Source organism: Panthera onca, chromosome A3 (genome assembly GCF_046562875.1).
Source record: "Panthera onca isolate mPanOnc1 chromosome A3, mPanOnc1 haplotype 2, whole genome shotgun sequence".
Taxonomy (NCBI): Eukaryota; Metazoa; Chordata; class Mammalia; order Carnivora; family Felidae; genus Panthera; species Panthera onca.
This window is the reverse complement of record NC_138341.1, coordinates 31,069,642-31,081,206: the sequence shown is the minus strand read 5'-3', so window position 1 is coordinate 31,081,206 and position 11,565 is coordinate 31,069,642.

Genomic DNA, 11,565 nt, shown 5'->3' with positions numbered 1-11,565 from the left:
TAAGGGGCACCTGGGTGGCTCAGTGGGTTAAGTGTCTGACTCTTGATTTGGGCTCAGGTCATGACCTTATGGTTGTGAGATCGAGCCCCACAACAGGTGGCATGCTGGGTGTGGAGCCTTCTTAAGATCCTCTCTGTCTCCCTCTGCCCACCCCCCAACCTCAAATAAATAAATAAATAAATAAATTTAAAGTGATTAAGATTGAAAAAATTAAAGGTCATCTCCTCAGTCATACTGGCCATATTTTGGGTGTTCCATAGCCACGAGTGGCTAGTGGCTACTCTTATGGGCAGTACAGGTATAAAACACTTCTGTCCTAGCAGAAAGTTCTATTGGACAGTGCTGCTATAGATGAATCAGTTTGTCAGTATATTGGATTTTTTTTTAATTCAAGCGATAGCTGTCTACTTAGTGTCTACTCGGAGTAAGGTGCCATGATAAGAAAAATGTGTCGCGCAAGGAGGATTCAGAGAACGTGCCTCTTTCAGCAAGCGGGTCTGAAGATAAATACAGCATGAAAAGATATGGGTCAAAAGCCTTGAGATAGATACAGATAAAGTACTGCGGGAATTCAAAGGAAGGAGAGATTTATATTTTTCAGTTCAGGGTAGGAAATCAAGGAAGACTTCTTGGAGGAGGTGGGTCTGAAACAGAAAACTGCCCATTTCTGCACTTCAGAAGCTCAGAACACTCAACGCCTTGAGATAACTAGAGGAGACGACCTGTATAAGGAAATAACCTGGTGGGAAAGTTAATTCCCAACAAGGACATTAACAACGATAGTTCCCATGGCTTTGGAGTTCTGCCTTTACTTCTCCCTCACCTTGGCCTCGGGATGAGTCTTCCACCTGCAGAAACAAAGACTTCTGGTCCTGATGTCCTCTGCTTACACAGAGCTGAGAAGAGCAGGTGGAAACTAACAGCACTTGAATAGCCGTTTCTCTCATTCTCCACCTCTGTGTGGGAATTGCAGTCCCTGGAGACTCTTCTGATGCTGCTTCCTTCTATGGAACGAAGAAGTCTTGACCTAGAGAGCTATATTGTAGGATGATGAGTGATTGGATGTGATTTTTCGGGTATCTGAGATTCTCCACCTGGGCTCGTTTACCCTCTCCCCTGAGCCCATAGGTGCTGACTCATGACCAACGTGGCCTTCGCTCACAGGTGGAGAACTCAATACTCCCAGTGGAAAATAAACCCAGGTCAAAGGAACAAGGCATATGGGGAGAACAGTTATTTCCACAGAAAACAATGACATTTCTAAGAGCTGGTGTAGTTCTGTCGTGCCACTAATTCAGTTTGAATATTTCTGGAGTGCTTCATCGGCTATCGTTCAGCTAGCCACAATGGCCCCCCCACCCCCCCAGCCACCAGCCATCTAGATAGATGAGTCTTCTGTGTTTTACACCAGAGGTCAGCAGACCATGGCCCACGGACCAAATCTGGCCCATGGCTTCTTTCCTCCAGCTTGTGAACCATGGCTGGTTTCTACACTTTTAAACGTTGGCAACTATCAAAAGAAGAATAATATTTAGCGACACGTGAACATTTTTATGAAACTCATTTCCATATCCGTAAACAAAGTTATGCTGGAATACAACCGCATTCATGTATTTACTTTCTATGTTTTCCTGCTACAGTGGCAGAAGTGACACAGTGTGACCAGGTGGCCTGCAAAGCCTGAAATATTTACTCTGTGGCCCTTTACAGAAAAAGGTTGCCGATCCTGGTCCGGACCATCAACATCTCGAGGCACCGACGAATATTGATAATAACCTTCTCTTGCTTCTCAAGCTCTTTGTGGTTGACAAAACACTTCCCCGGGCACCATTTTCACCTGTGTCTTGAATTGTCCTGGGCTCTGCCAGAGCCCCGGCAGGCTGATGCTGCTTTCACAGACAGACGTGAACCCACGAAGCCAACTCCCCAAATGAGGTCATTAGGGAACAGAAACAGGTCAAAGGCATTTTTCACAACAGCCACGTTCAGGCAAAATTCAGACCCATGCAGTGCACCAGCATCACTAAAACAGAATCAAAAAGCAATGATTTCCCTCTTCCCAAACCATTTGGTTTCTGTAAGTTTATATCATTTGAGAGGGGGCCCTTCACAATTATGACACAGAGCCTAAGACAATGCAATGAATTAAATAAATGAAATTCTTCCTCTTATATAGTCACAGGGGACTCTCTGAAGTGCGTTTTGGGGCAATTCTCCTACGTTCTTATAGGCCGAGCATAGTAAATCCTGCGTAATGGTATACACATTTAGATCAGCCAGGCCATCATTTATTCACATCCGACTGATGCTTCTAAAGCATTGTTAAGCGCTGTTAGATTTTGTAATAAAAGAAAACTATTGTAAAAACAAACACATTTCCTGATTCAGCGGTGTTCATTCTCTCTGCTCGAGGAAACACACTCAAGCACCCCAAACACAGTGGGCTGGATGCGACAGCAGTTCCGCACGAAGCACTCCTGGAATAAAGGTTAGAAACTACCTAGTTCTCCCAGGGAATGTGGGGGAGATGAGGGTTAGAAACGGCTCCGCAGAGGAGGTGCCACCTGCACTGGGCCCAGAAAGATGCTTTGGGTTGACCAGAAAGACACAGTACTGGGGGAGGGGGATGAGAAGATTCTGGATGAGGACCTGAGGTATGGAAGGGCCTGTCTCGTTCCCTGCTGGGTCTCCAGGGCTGGGGACGGGGCTGGCGTCTCATGTGTGTGCAACAAATACCTGTGGGATGAATGAGGGTGATGTGCTTAGGGGTGGTGCTAATCCAGATGGAGTGGGGGTGGGTGTGTGGATGCTATTGGGGAACCATCGTAGGGACGGCATGTGGCTGACGTTTAACATGCTATTTCACGTGTCTGTGGATAAATATCTCGCCGTGGAACCCCTGGAAACAGCTTGTGCTGGTTCTTCAGCGGCATGTCTGAAGCTTTCTCCTGCTCTGGCACATGTGGTAGACGTCGTGCGCGTGTTTGACGTTCCCGTGACACCTCCAAAATGGCCCAGGGCATTCGGCTAATAGTACTGAGATGCCCAGCTGTTAATGACATGTCAGTAACAGCCACCTGTGGGCTGTGTGGTCTTAGGACTGTTGTATTTGGAAGGCACTATCGTTTCTCTCGCTCAAAAAAGCGTATCGAAATTCGAGTGAGCAAGGTCCCTTATTTTTAAGGGACCTTATTTGTGCTTGTTGGAACTTTATTTTTATGAGCAAATTACTTTCAATCTCCCAGTGAATTGAGATATAACAACTGTAGGCGCCTGGCTGACCCCGTTGGTTGAGCATCTGACTCTGGGTCAGGTCATTATCTCAGTGTTCGTGGGTTCGAGCCCCCTGTCGGGCTCTGAGCCAACGGCTCAGAGTCTGGAACCTGCTTCGGATTCTGCGCCTCCCTGTCTCTCTGCCTCTCCCCCGCTTGTGAGCATGCGAGCCCTCTCTCTCTCTCTCTCTCTCTCAAAAATAAACATTCAAAAATATCTAACAACTGGGTTTACGAGCCACTACTTTGTATTACAAAAACCCTTGACATTTATAGACTTGGCAGTCATGGACTTAGTGACTGAGGATCCATTCCGTATGGTGATTTTTCTGAAGCACAAATTTGAATCCCATGGCCAGGGAGGCCACAGGATGGGAGTGCCTCCATCAGCTAGTGAACCCGGCCCACTGCCCACCTGCTCGTGTCCACGTAGCATTAACATTTTCTACTTGACTTCAGAGTCCCTGTGATCCTTGGGAACTGATTGAGAGCAAAAGTTTGTAGAAAATGGCCCCAGGAAAAACAGCAGCTGCTGGTGATGACATTAAGACAGAGAAGCCGTCAGACAAAGAAGGATCCTGAGGCAGGTTCATAAATGCCTACGGAGAATCATTAAGAATACAAAGGTCACTCAAAATTTTCATTTCCACTCGACTGCATTGTACAGAGGGCATGTGAAACTCTGCTGCCGTTCACAAACACCTCCAGACACATCCCACCTGACTGTGAAGGGTCAGCCATATCCCTCAACACTCCCTTGGCAATTTGTTTTTGCTGTGAATCTGCGTGACCCTGAAGAAAGAGTTGGCAAATCAAAGATAAACATCAAACCAGACTTGGTCTAATTGCATGAATTCCAGATTGATGAAGCCTGAGCTAATGAGGTTTCATGCCCTAAAGGAAGTCTTAATCCTTGTCACCGTCACCGGGGCTGGGGATGTCTTTCCTGAAGAGGCTCACTCCCCAGGGCTCAGCCAGCCCCACGAGGCTGCGTTGCAACATGCTCCTCCTCTCTGCATCTCCGATCTTGTCACTTAAAAATAACGTGCCCGTGACACTTTCCAGGTTATTCTTCCAGGTGGAAGATTCACAAAAGCACAGGATTACCCATGAGCCTTCTTTGGATGCTGCTCCTCTCTCTCGTTCCCTTCTGCTACTTAGGCATCGGCCCCTGGGAGTTGTCCACCTTGAGTTGTGAAGTTTGGTGAATCTCTCTCATGGCCAGGAAGCTAGACTCAGGTTAAGAATTACGATTCAATTTCAAATTGTGATGCTCCTGTTGGGGCACATGGGGAGGAGACCCTAAATAATGATTTTAGGCATAATCTCCAAGGATTAATTAAGAATACATTTCACTTTCTTTTTTTTAACGTTTATTTATTTTTGAGAGAGAGCACCTATGCAGGCTCAGGCCTACGAGGGAGGGAGGGGGAGGCGGGTGGGGGAGGAGTAGGAGAGGGTCAGAGAGAGAGGGAGACAGGGGATCCGAGCAGGCTCCATGCTCTCAGTGCACAGCCCGACACGGGGCTCGAACTCAGAAACTGTGAGATCATGACCTGAGCAGAAGTCAGATGCTCAACAAACTAGGCCACCCAGGTGCCCCTACATTTCAGTTTCTTGAACTCATGTCTTTTAAATAGCAGCTTGCTTTCAGAAGGCTCCTGACTTTTAAGGTCTTTTTATATTAATTGCCTGATTTTTTTTATTTATGTAGATCCTATGGATAACAACATAAATCACAATAATTCAATAGAACAACATGTTATTATACCAATACAGTAGGTGAGGAGGTTACAGTAATCACTCAGAGCCATGTAGAGAAATGGTCCTTTGATCTTACTTTAAGAAATGTATGTGGGGGAGCCTAGGTGGCTCAGTCGGTTGAGCAACCAACTTCGGTTCAAGTCATCATCTCATGGTTTGTGAGTTCGAGCCCCGCGTGGGGCTCTGTGCTGACAGCTCAGAGACCGGAGCCTGTTTCAGATTCTGAGTCTCCCTCTCTCTCTGCCCCTCCCCTGCTCATGCTCTGTCTCTCTCTCTCTCAGAAATAAATAAACATTAAAAAAAAAAAGAAATGTATGTGGAGTTCATGTAGAGTCATGTTTTTTCTCAGTTTCAAGTTCATCATGAGGTGACCAGAAGCCCTATTAGACATTGAACCATGGTGGGATATCCACCCAATTAAAAACGAGATTGCATCCCCGTCAGGCAGGGCAGAGGCCCTATGGACTTTTGAAGACTCCATGAGAACATCTGAGATCTGAAAACAATGTAGTGGACTGGTTACACGGCTTGCTTTTTCAGGGATGTGAGAGGAGAATCAGAGAAATCGGGGCTCTCTGAGGGGATGGGTGCAAGGAGCTATGTGGTCAAGGGAAATCTTTTTTCAAAGTAGGTAATCCTTAGGCATTGTCTCTGCTGGCCACAGTGGTCCAAAACGGAGGGAGGAGAGGGGGAGGCAGGACAGAAGGAGCCAGTTGTAGGAGTGAAGTCTGAGGAGACAGCGGGTCATGGGGTGTGTGGCACGTGGGTATGCTGTGCCAGGATCACGGAGTTCGTGTCATGTGGGGCTAAGGGCCTTCATCAAATCTAGGGTTCGATGACTGCCCAGAGCCTGCTTGGGATTCTCTCTCTCCCTTTCTGTCTGTCCCTCCCACTCGTGCTTACTCTTTCTCTTTCTCTCTCTCTCTCTCCAAATAAACACATAAACATTTAAAAAACTTGGGGGGTTCAAATCTTATCTCTGCCAGTTTGTAGAAATGTATGAATCTGTGCAAGTTAACATCTCGAAGTGATCATCCCCTTATATGCAAATTGGAGGGAATAAGGTTTAAAATTCAAATCCCTACCCTGAGTCACACACACACACACACACACACACACACACACACGTGCACGCACAGACACGCACGCATGCTTGCACATGAGTCACCCATATGTGATGAAAGATTAGGTCCTCAATCTTTCCACAACTTGCCTTCTGTCATTCTCTGTCCTCCCAACCCTCATTGGCCTTCCCCCAACTTGCAACTGCTCCTTGATGCTGGTCTGCTGGGTCTTTACCTGCCTGGGACAAGATTGTGCGGGGACAGCGGGGAGCCGGCTGGGAGGGCAGGATGGCAGGACAGCCGGAGGAGAGGAGGGGATACTAGGAAGTGGGGGAAGGGGCGAGTCGGGATCGCTGCGTGCTTGTCAGACACGGTGCTGGTCATGTTTATATTCCTTGCCTCCTCTAATTCTCACAGCAAGGCCTGGTCCTTGGCATCCAGGGGCGGATGGTGGAACAGGAGACATTAGGGCCTTGAGAGGGCAGGGCTAGCCCAGCAGCCTTCCCTGCTATCTGTCCCGCCTGACTCCTCAGGAAACACACGGTTCAGCCTCAGAAAAAGGATGATTTTGTGGCGAGGGAGGAAGAGGGGTCTTTCTCATCCATCTGCAAACCTAATTCCTCTGTGAATGGAGGCAGGGCCTTCTGGTTAACAATAGGGGTGAAAGGGAAGGTGAATGTTTCCATCAACACAGAAATGATGTATCAGAGGAGCAGGGAGCGTAGGAAGGAAGGACCGTGCCCCTTAAGTAAAGGAAGTCAGGGCTTCTGAGAAGCAGTGAAAAAACAGGAATGCCCAGGGATGCTCAGGAAAAGCTTCACACACTTCCAGCCATGGCCCATCTGTGGACTTAAGAACCGGACAGTTCTGAGTTAGAATCGCGTTTTTGTGGCTCACTCGTTGTATGACCTCGGACAAGTTAGTTAGCCTCTCTGGACAATAGTCTTTGCGCTTGTAAAATGAGAACAATTCCAAACGACTAAAACCCCAAAGGACAATCCTAAAATGAAGATTGACCTTTCCAGGACAATCACGTGCATTACAATTAAATATATATGGTGTTGAATAGCATCTGGCTTTTCACTGTTGCTTGAAAAAATCATTACTGTATTTTCATTATCACTTAAAAATTTCAAATCAAGGTTGGGTGCAAAAATCCTTAGCTCCCAGGGGACACGGGCCTGAGCACCCCTTAGCGCTGAGAGGGGCAGAACCTCTCAGGGCATGGCTGGCACAGGAGATGCCAAGAAATGACAGGTGGTCTTCCGGTAGGGACTCCAGAGGGGGCTCTGGCGAGATCGAAGGGTCTGCTTCCACCTGTCCAAGGTCTACCTGTCAGTGTCAACCCCGTGGGTTTCTTGGAAGCCCCCGGTGCAATCAAGCCCCTTTCCCTTTTGATTCTTTTACCGAGCGCCTGCTAGGTGGCTGTGTGTACAAAGGCTGAAGATGTTGGTTTCTGTGGGCTGCACCACAGCTCAGGAAGATGAAAGGAAGCCACAGACCATGCCCCCCAACGCGGTGGTCCTTGCCCTGCCCGCCTGGGTGGCTCCCCAGTGCAGGATGCAGACAGCGGGCCGCAGCCTTGAGCCACGCAGGAGACGGTTCTGAATTTCCCAGAAAACAGCTTGCATAACACGGAGTATCAGTTTTCTCCTTGGCTCCTTCCCCCATGTACCAAGATAACCGAACCAGTAACACAGAACACTCCGTTTATTTGTTGGGAAAAACCAAAAACACCCCGAGGGAAGGAAGGCCAAAGTGCCTTGGAAAGGGACTGGCAGATCGCGGCAGCCCAGCCCAGATGTTCCCTGCACCCCTGGATGCAAGGCACGCCGCTGTGAAGGGCTCCCCTTGAGTCCAGGCTGAGGCCCTCCAGCAGAAAGTACCTGAAGGCCTCCCTCTGGAGGTGGGAGATTTCTGCTGGCTGAATGGAGCCAGTAAATGCCTTCTAAGGTCTAACTGGGGGAAGAAATGGAAAACAAAGAAGAGGATGAGGGAGAACAGAGAAGAGGCAAACAAAGGAAAGTAGCCAGCGCCCTGGACGCCAGACTTGCAAGCGAAGCCAAAACTGCCAGGCTCCAGAGGCTTCTACAGGCTTACAAAACGCTCCAAAGTATGGCATTTAATCTCTCCGTAAAATTCTCATTCCCTCCTCTTCTCTTTCTGGAAGCGCCAGATGCGACCCCCAGCTCAGGCTATCACTGCCCGAGCGATTTCGCCTCAGGGAGCTTGTGTTTTATCACCTGTAAAATGGCCATAATGACCTTGTGGGGAGAATTCGAAGAGCCAAAGTGTGAAAGTGTTTCACACGGCATCTTGCACGAGCAGTTTGTGGGTTTCCTGCCTTGACTTGCTTTCGGGCTCTCAGGAGCCAATGGGAAATGGAAAACGCTGTCAAACAAACTATGTGAATTCAGGAAAGACTCACCAGGATTCTGAACTATTTTCGAGACCCAATTAGGTCCAAAAAACAGACACGGATTCCCCAACTAGTGTGTGTGCCGCACGGGATACGGGGCAAGACGATGTCCTCTGTGCAAGGACTTGTGGAGAGTCCTTGGATGCCACCGCGCCCTTCCCCTGGGCTTCCGGCCGGTGGGCTCATTGCTGTGCCTGTCTCTGTGGTCATTTATTCAACCACCAGAATCGAGAGGAATAGTCAACAGGCACTTGTGTGGGCAACTTTTGTGTCACTACAGGGTTATGGGGATAAAAAGCAATGTGGAAACATCTAGGGAAGATGTAAATAGCCAGAAGAATCTCTATCCCCTCAGAAGGGAAGCGGCTAAAAAGTCCCATTTCTACAGGCCAATTATTTTGTGGTTATTTTAGTTAGTTTAGTTTAGTTTCAGAGAGTGAGAGCAAGCAGGGGAGGGACAGAGAGAGAGAGAGAGAGGGAGGGACAGAGAATCCCAAGCAGACTGCACTGTCAGTGCAGAGCCCGATGCGGGGCTCGAACTCAACGTACTGTGAGATCATGACCTGAGCCGAAGTCAAGAGTCGGGTGCTTAACCCCACTGAGCCCCCCGGGCGCCCCTATGTACATTTATTTAATCTAACAGAATCTTGTATGGCGGGAACTTTTAGCGCCATTTTATGAATGAGGGAACTAAGGCCCACAGAGTTTAAGTCCCTCGTGCAACTTTGTCCACGCAGCAAGTGCCGGGTCTGGATCTGAATCCGATTCTGGGCGCAGTACTTGTTTTATTTTATATCCTGCCACCTTTCCCTGGAAGCCTCAATTTATGGAAAACAAATGAACCCCAGGGAGAAAGCAGCACATTTTCCCCTGTGCTCTGCACACCTTCCTAATCTTTCTCTGGAAATAGATAACGAAGCCACCAGGACCCCCCAAGGCAGCCGTGGCCCATCCATCCGCACAGTGGATTTGGGGGCCTCATGGCTTTCCCAATCAGGCTTTTGCGTCTCTGCCAGCTCGGTATGGAACATCTCTGGGTCTGATCTCTCCCCTCAGGAACCCAAGAGTCTGTCTCTGCATGTGTTATCAGACCTGCTCAAGAGTTGCACATGTCAGCGCGGAACAGGAGAGCTTTGACGTTGGCCCCGCATCTAGGAAAGCCTCGCTGCTGCCCTGCTCTGGTTGGAGCTCTGTGTCTTTCATCAAGTCCCGCAAGACGCCTCGCCGCCTGCCAGGATGAAGGCAAACAAAGCAGGACACTGACAGGGTCAACGCTCCTCCGGGGACCTGCCTTTGGACAGGGTGTCGATTACTCTGTGGCTCCCAACCTTAACTTCCTTCGGGGGAGGGTATCTGGATTCTTGCTGGGTCTGCATAGTCCGTGGCTCCTCTGGAAACAAAAGGTTAACAACGGCGAGGTGAGTGCGTGCTCAACTCAAAGCAAACGATCGCCTCGGATCGGAGTCTGCAAAGCGTACCCACGTTTGTCATCTCGCGCCCTTCCCACCGGGAGCCTGTGAGCTGGCACAGCTGGAAGAAGTATTCCCAACAACACGTACTCAGCTTGCTGAGATCACGCCGAGCCGTGCCTCTGGGCTCCTGGCGAGACTGTCCTGCAGGTGATGGATGTTCCTAGATGACACCTCAGATCTCTCTGTGATGAGATCTCCAGGATTCTCTATCATAGGCACCTCTTTCTTTATCCCCAAGTTGGGCCCGTCAACAAGGCTCTTCCATTAGGCTCTTCGCTTTCTCCTTCTTCCTCTTTCTCCTTGTCTTCTTTTCCTCTAAGCCTTGAATGCCTTCCTGGTTGGCATGCCTTTCCCTGCTGTGCTATTCTGGGCTAAAGAGCAAGGGCTCCCAGTGAGCAGTTACTGTGTATGGCTGCAGACACAGTGGGGCACACTTGGAATGGAATGATCCGGGGATCGCGGGCGATGCCTGGACGCGGGGTTGTGGACAATGGTGCCTCGGGAGGATCGATCTCAGGAGGCTGCTGCCTCCTGCTGGCTAATAATTTTACAGGCTGGTCCATTTTTTCCCCGCTCTCCTTTTCTTCTAAGGGCCCACATACTGTATAATCCATTTTATGTGCCCTCTTTATCGTATGCCAAATTTACATGTGTATTTGGGTGCACTTAGGGCCATTCCATTCTGTTTCACTGATCAGTTCATCTGTTCATTCACAGTACTGGTTGACTTCTTAGAGCTTCATAATACTTTTTTTTTTTTTTTTTTCCTGTCTGGTAGGTATGGTTGCCCTTCATTACTTGACTTCTTCGGAATCTCCATAACTACTCTTGCTGTTGTTTTTCCATTTGAATTTTAGGACACAAAAAGAATCTTGTTGGTGTTTTAATGAGAATTACACTACATTTGTAGATTGAGGAAACTTTGATAACTTTAGGATGCTGTCTTCTTAGTCAAAATACAGTATGTGTTTCTACTTGTTGGGGCCCTGAGATTTCTGCTTGTCTATCAAGCAGTTCTTAGATTTATTCCTAGAAATTTGATTCTATATTGTGGTTATGGTAAATAAGGCATTACCTTCCATTACATCTATTCAGCTATTGCTTGCTACACACTGATTTATTATTACACTGTCTTAGCAAACTCTCTTATTTTTGAAAATAGTTCTTCAGTTACTTCTCTCAGTTTTTTTCGTGTGTACAGATTAATTTACCTACATAAATAACGATATTTATTATACTCTGTTAATATATTACTTCTAAATAGATACTGTCATTTATTTGTCTTTTTAAATTAGAGCTGCTACTTCCAGAACAATATTAAATAATAGTAGTGATTAATGTCATCCTTGTCTTGCTCCTGACTTCAGTACAAATACTTCTAAATTCTGTGTTAATAGCATGATGGACTCAGATAAATATCTTTTATCATTTTAAGAAAGTATCTTTTTATTTCTATTTTGTTAAGAGTTTCTTTTTTATTGTATTGTATTGTATTGTATTGTATTGTATTGTATTGTATTTTTAAAATGTTTTTATTTATTTTTGAGACAAAGAAAGACAGAGCATGAGCAGGG